The sequence below is a fragment of the Lithobates pipiens genome, unplaced genomic scaffold, assembly GCF_037356315.1.
Source record: "Lithobates pipiens isolate NorthernLeopardFrog02 unplaced genomic scaffold, aLitPip1_a1.2 Scaffold_13, whole genome shotgun sequence".
In the NCBI taxonomy this organism is placed as follows: Eukaryota; Metazoa; Chordata; class Amphibia; order Anura; family Ranidae; genus Lithobates; species Lithobates pipiens.
The window spans coordinates 220,043,378-220,049,377 of NW_027507718.1; positions in this window are offsets into that span (position 1 = coordinate 220,043,378).

Consider the following 6,000-nt stretch of genomic DNA (forward strand, 5'->3'; position numbering starts at 1 on the left):
CTCCCAAAACGCCCTGCCCATTGGAATGGATGGGCAACGCCTGAAAAGTGCCGTAGAACGGGAGTTTTTAACCCCTTTTTTGGGGTTAAAAGTGCCACAAAAGGAGCTTTAGAGTGAACGGCCAGTGCATTCACTGTGAAAGGGGTCTTATATACAGGTAACAAGCTGAGATTAGGAGTACCCCCTTTAACCAGTTCCAGACCAGCCGCCGCAGCTTTACTGCGGCAGGTTGGCTCAGCTGGGCAAATCGACATTACCTTATGGTGGCGACGCCGATCGGATTGACTTCAGAACCGATCAGTCTCCAGGCCCAGGCCAATGATTTCTGGCCTGGACCTGCTGATTGGTCCTGGCGAATGAAATCCTCTCCTGCCTGTGTAAACACAGGCAAGGAAAATGATGTCATCTCTCCTTGTGGAAGTTTTTTCGTTCCAGAGAGAGGAGAGAAGACATCCAAACGTGAGTTGCACCAACACTACACTGACACAGTACACATAGGCACACCTGCCACCCCCCGGTCTAGGGATCCCCCCAACCTCCCCAATAAATATTTAACCCCTTGATCACAACCCTGTCACCAGCGATCACCGTATTAGTGTCACGGGTTAGCAAGTAATTTTTTTATAGCGTCAGGGCACTCGCCATATATTACCTAATAAAAGGTTTAACCCCTTGATCACCCAGTGGGTGATATCAGTTAGGTTTTAAAGTCAGATAGGGTCTGTGTCGCCCCAGGCAGCATCAGATTAGTGCCAGTAGCGCTAACACCTATGCACACACCATACACCTCCCTCAATAGTATATTATCTTAACGGATTAATATCTGATCTGATCAGAGCTATACTAGCGTCCCCTATAGTTTAGAGTTCCCAAAAGCACAGTGTTAGCAGGATCAGCCCAGATACCTGCTTGCAACTGCGTTTAGCCCCTCCGCTCAGCCCAGTCCAGCCCACCCAAGTGCAGTATGAATCAATCACTGTCACTTACAAAACACTAAACACATAACTGCAGCGTTCGCAGAGTTAGGTCTGATCCCTTCGAATGCTAAGTTTTTTTGGTAGCGTTTGAATCAGTCGCTGACAGTCAGGTGCTTTTTTCCTTTGAGCCTCACCAGTAAATTTAGAGGCCAAAATGTCAAATCGAAGGTAAAGTAGCGAAGAGGCCTACACGTTTCTGAGCATGGCAGATGGAGGAAGTCACCCATATGTCAGATTCAGGCTCAGAATATGAACCCGCAGACAGCACTGGCACGCTGACAGATAGCTCTGATGACAGAGTAGTAGTCCTTTCCAAGGTCAGCCATACTCTACCCCGTTCTTCTGCTGTCGTTGAGGTGCAAGAACCGCAGGGCTCTCATATTGAGCAGAAAGCCAGTACTAGTGCCAGCACTGCAGTAACACTTGGTGACGTGGCGAGACCCATAAGTGCAGTGGCTAGCACGAGTTGTGTCCTGCAGCCACCAATAAGAATAAAAACACAGGCCTGTCGAGCCCATAGTGCCCTTCCTGCTGCATTTGCCAATCCAAATTGGGAGCCCATCACTTCTGCAGCACCCGTACTACCCCCATTCACTGGCCAACCCAGAATTCAGATGGAAACAGTTGATTTTACGTCACTTGATTTTTATTCGCTGTTTTTCATGGAAAATCTCCATAGATCTGTTGTGGACCAAAGCAATTTTTATGCTGGTCAATTCATCACCGCTAATCCCCAGTTGACCCTTGCCAGAAATTGGAAACCTATTACGGTCTCCGAATTTAAGAGCTTCCTGGGCCTATCCCTCCTCATGGGCACACTTAAAAAAAGGGAGTTGCAGTCATATTGGTCCACTGACCCAATTCACCATATGCCCATCTTCTCTGCCTTCATGACCAGGACATGATACGAGAAGATCTTGCGGTTCATGCACTTCAATGATATTGAACTCTGTCGTCCTCAGGGTGACCCTGGATACGATCGGCTCCACAAAATTTGGCCATCCATAAACCACTTCAACCAACAGTTTGCAGCCTTGTTTACTCCTGATCAAATTGTCTGCGTTCATGATTCCCTGATTAAGTTTCTTCCCAGCAAGCGTGCCAGATATGCGGTCAATATCTATAAGCTCTGTGACAGGGCAACAGGCTATACATATAGTTTACGAGGGAAAAGATAGTCACGTGGAGCCGGAGAACTGCCCAGACTACATAGGGAGCCCTGGTAAGATTGTGTGGGACTTGGTGTCACCCTTATTCGGAAAGGGGTACCACTTGTAAGTGGACAATTATTACATGAGCGTGCCACTTTTTAGTCACCTTTTTGATTGTGGAATTGGTGCATGTGACACCGTGTGATCTAATTGCCGGGGCTTCTCCCAATGGCTTATAGAATCCCAACTTAGATGGGGGAGAGAACCTGCTTAAAATGTAATCATTTGTTAGCTGTGAAGTGTAGGGATTCACTGAATGTTTTTGTTCTGTCCTCCCTTCACGCAGATACGACTGTTCAAATTTCTACGGCGACTGGTGTTGTGGAGAAACTCCTCTGTATCCACGAATACAACCTTAACATGGGAGGGATGGACCTCAACGACCAGTTGTTGGTGCCATACATAATTGCCCATAAGGCCAGACGCTGGTACAAAAAAGTGCCTTTTTTTTGTAAGTAAGTTGGTGAGAATGGGGTGAGGTGGTGTGAGAGGCTAGATGAATGAGTGTGGTAAAAAGGATACATTGTATTATTAAGGATATGGATTTAACAAGAGAATAAATTTGATAATAGGCAAGAGGAATAGAACAATGATTTGATTGGGATAGTGGATCGTAATCCATATGTATAAAAGGTAAACATGCGGACTTGTAAATGTTGTATAAAAATCTGTAAAAAATGTTTTGTTAAATAAAGATTATAAAAAAAAACAAAAAAAAATCTGTATACTTATTTCAATTGGCTCTGCTGAATGCTTTTGTGCTATACAAAGCTTCAGGACGAACTTGATCCTTCCTTAAATTCCAGGAAGAGATCATCACAGCCCTTCTGTTTACAGACAGTGCTGTGGACCTCCCCAATGCAAATGCAGTGAGCTGGCCGTATGAGATGCATTTTCCGTATATATCCTCCCTGGTACCCCTACCCAAAGAAACCCCCAAAGAAGATGTTGTGTCTGCAGAAAATTCGGATATAAGGACACGCTTTTATTGTCCTTTCTTTCCTGACCGACCTGGTCTCTGCATTGGTGACTGTTTCAAACGCTATCACACACTAGTGGAGTATTAGCGTAGGGTACAGCATTGCACAGTCCTGGGGCACACGTATACACAGGGTCTCGAAAGATGAGATGGCTATGACATTTTGAGACCATAATCTGGAACGTTTACAGTTACAGTTCACAGTTTATAAAAAACAAAAAAAAGCCAAAAAGATTTGTTGCTTTATTTTTCTCTCTATTGTTCTCTCTCTCTCTCCATTGTTACTGTATTTTAGAACTGTAATGTTTTATTTTTACTGCGTTTTATTGTATTTGCTTTGCAGGTATGGTATGTCTTACTGTTATACTGTAATGTTACTTTGTTTATTGTTAACCATCATTTGCTTAGCAGCTAAACCATTCAGCTGCAGCATGGGTTTATTTATTCTGACAGCAACAGCGTTTGCTCCCATGATACGTAAAGCCATGACTCCAGCGTTGTAGGAGGTGATTTCACCACCACAGTTAAAAAAAAAAGAGCATATATACCAAAGCATGGGGGCAGGGGTGGAGGGGCGATTTGCTCCTAACATTAGGGGTGGATTACCCCCATGCTTTGGCATACTGTATATTTTTTAGGCACAGATTGCGATACAAAATAAGTTGTTTTATTGAGTTAATGTGTTATTGTTACTATTATTTGCTTTTCAGTTACACCATTCAGCCGCAGCACTGATTTATTTATCTTGACAGCAACAGCCTTTGCTCTCACGATATGTAAATCAATGACTCCAGCGGTGTAGGAGGTGATTTCACCACCACAGTTAAAAAAAAAAAAATGGTGCATGTATGCCCATCATTAGAAGTGGGTCGATGAAGAGCGGTATTCTAATGGTGGGCATACCTACCGATCAATCTCTTTTTTTTGTTCAGTCCACAGGCTGCATGAAAAAAAGAAAATTACAATATATGCCCAACAAAGACCAGCAACAGTACATTGCTGGACTTTAAATGGTTATACCAGAATGATGCCTCCAGGTTTAGGTATCATCTTGGTATCATTCTTTTCAGCCAGTGGTCGGCTTTCATGCAAAAGCAATCCTAGTAGCTAATTAGCTTCTAGACTGCTTTCACAAGCAGTGGGAGGGAACGCCCCTCCCCGCCGTCTTCCATGGTTTTCTCTGGCTCTTCTGTCCCACCAGGGAACCCGAGAAGGCAGCCGGTGGTTCCACCAGCTGACCATAGAGCTGATTGGAGACCAGAATGGCTCCAATCATCTCTATGGCCTAAGAAACCGGAAGCTACGAGCATTTGATGACTTTCGCCGGATATAAACCGCACCATTGGGAAATTGGGAAAGCATTTTATCACATCCATCTTGGTGTGGTCAGATGCTTTGAGGGCAGAGGAGAGATCTAGGGTCTAATAGACCTTAATTTTTTTTTTTAAATGAGTACCTGTCAGTACCATATGCTATCATAGGGTATAATTACATTCCCTGAGATAACAATAAAAATGATAAAAATTTAAAATTAAAGGAACAGTTTAAAAATAAAATAAAAAAGCAAAATAAATAAATAAAAAGCACCCCTGTGCTCACGCGCAAATGTGAATGCAAGCGTCGGTCTGGTGTCATATGTAAATAGTAATTTCACCATGCATGTGAGATATCACTGTGACATCAGATCGAGACCTCCTCTGTAAATCTAAAGTGATAACCTGTAAAGGCTTTAAAAATGTATAGTCTGTCTCAGCTGCGCGTTTGTGCACAATTTTAAAGCATGTCGTGTTTGGTATCCATGTACTCAGCATAAGATTATCTTTTCTATTTCATCAAACATTTGGGCAATATATGTATTGTTTTAGTGCATTAAAATTAAACAAAGTGTTTTTTTTCCAAAAAATTGCGTTTGAAAAATCGCTGCGCAAGTACTGTGTGAAAAAAAAAATTGCAACACCCACCATTTTCACCTGTAGGGCCTTTGCTTTAAGAAAATATATATTGTTTGGGGGTTCAAAGTAATTTTCTAGCAAAAAAAATAATAATTTTCATGTAAGTGGTTAGAAGAGTGGGTGATGTGTGATATAAGCTTCTAATTGTTGTCCATAAAATGCAGGACAGTTCAACAGAGCTATCTTGACATTTCATGGGCTCCAAAACTGTGATAGGTATTGAAGATTTTACACTCTTATGCCTGGCCATACACGGTTCGAATTTCGAAAGAATTTTCTTTCGAAAATCGTATCTATGAATTTTCGTATGAATTTCGCACCATTAGTGGGCTGAAGCAACAGCCGATTTTCGTGCGGAAATAAAATTTGAGGAATCGGACATGTTGGAAATTTTTAGAAAAACAAACGATTTTCTAATCAATGATGGGAGAATCGTGCGAGAAACGTAATAAGAAAAGAAAATGTACGGAGATAAAAGAAAATGTACGGAGATAAAAGAAAATTTACGGAGAGAAAAGAAGAAATGTACGGAGATACAAGAAAATTTACGGAGAGAAAAGAAGATTCCCAGCCAAGAAAATTATTTTCTGTAGCAACATGAGATGAAATTGAAGGCTTGGTCGGCCGAATTTCGAAAATCAATGGTGGCATCATCGGATCACAAAAAAAACGAATTTTCTGATTTTGAAAAGAAAATTTGTTCGAAATTCGACCGTGTATGGCCTGCATTAGAAAGCCTGAAGGCGGTGATTGGTTTTCAGGGTCCTGTACACGGGTAGGCTCCCAAAAAGTCCCACGCATGTGGTATCCAGGTACTCAGGAGAAGCAGCAGAATGTATTTTGTGGTGTAATTCCAGATATGCCCATGGCATGTTTGAGCA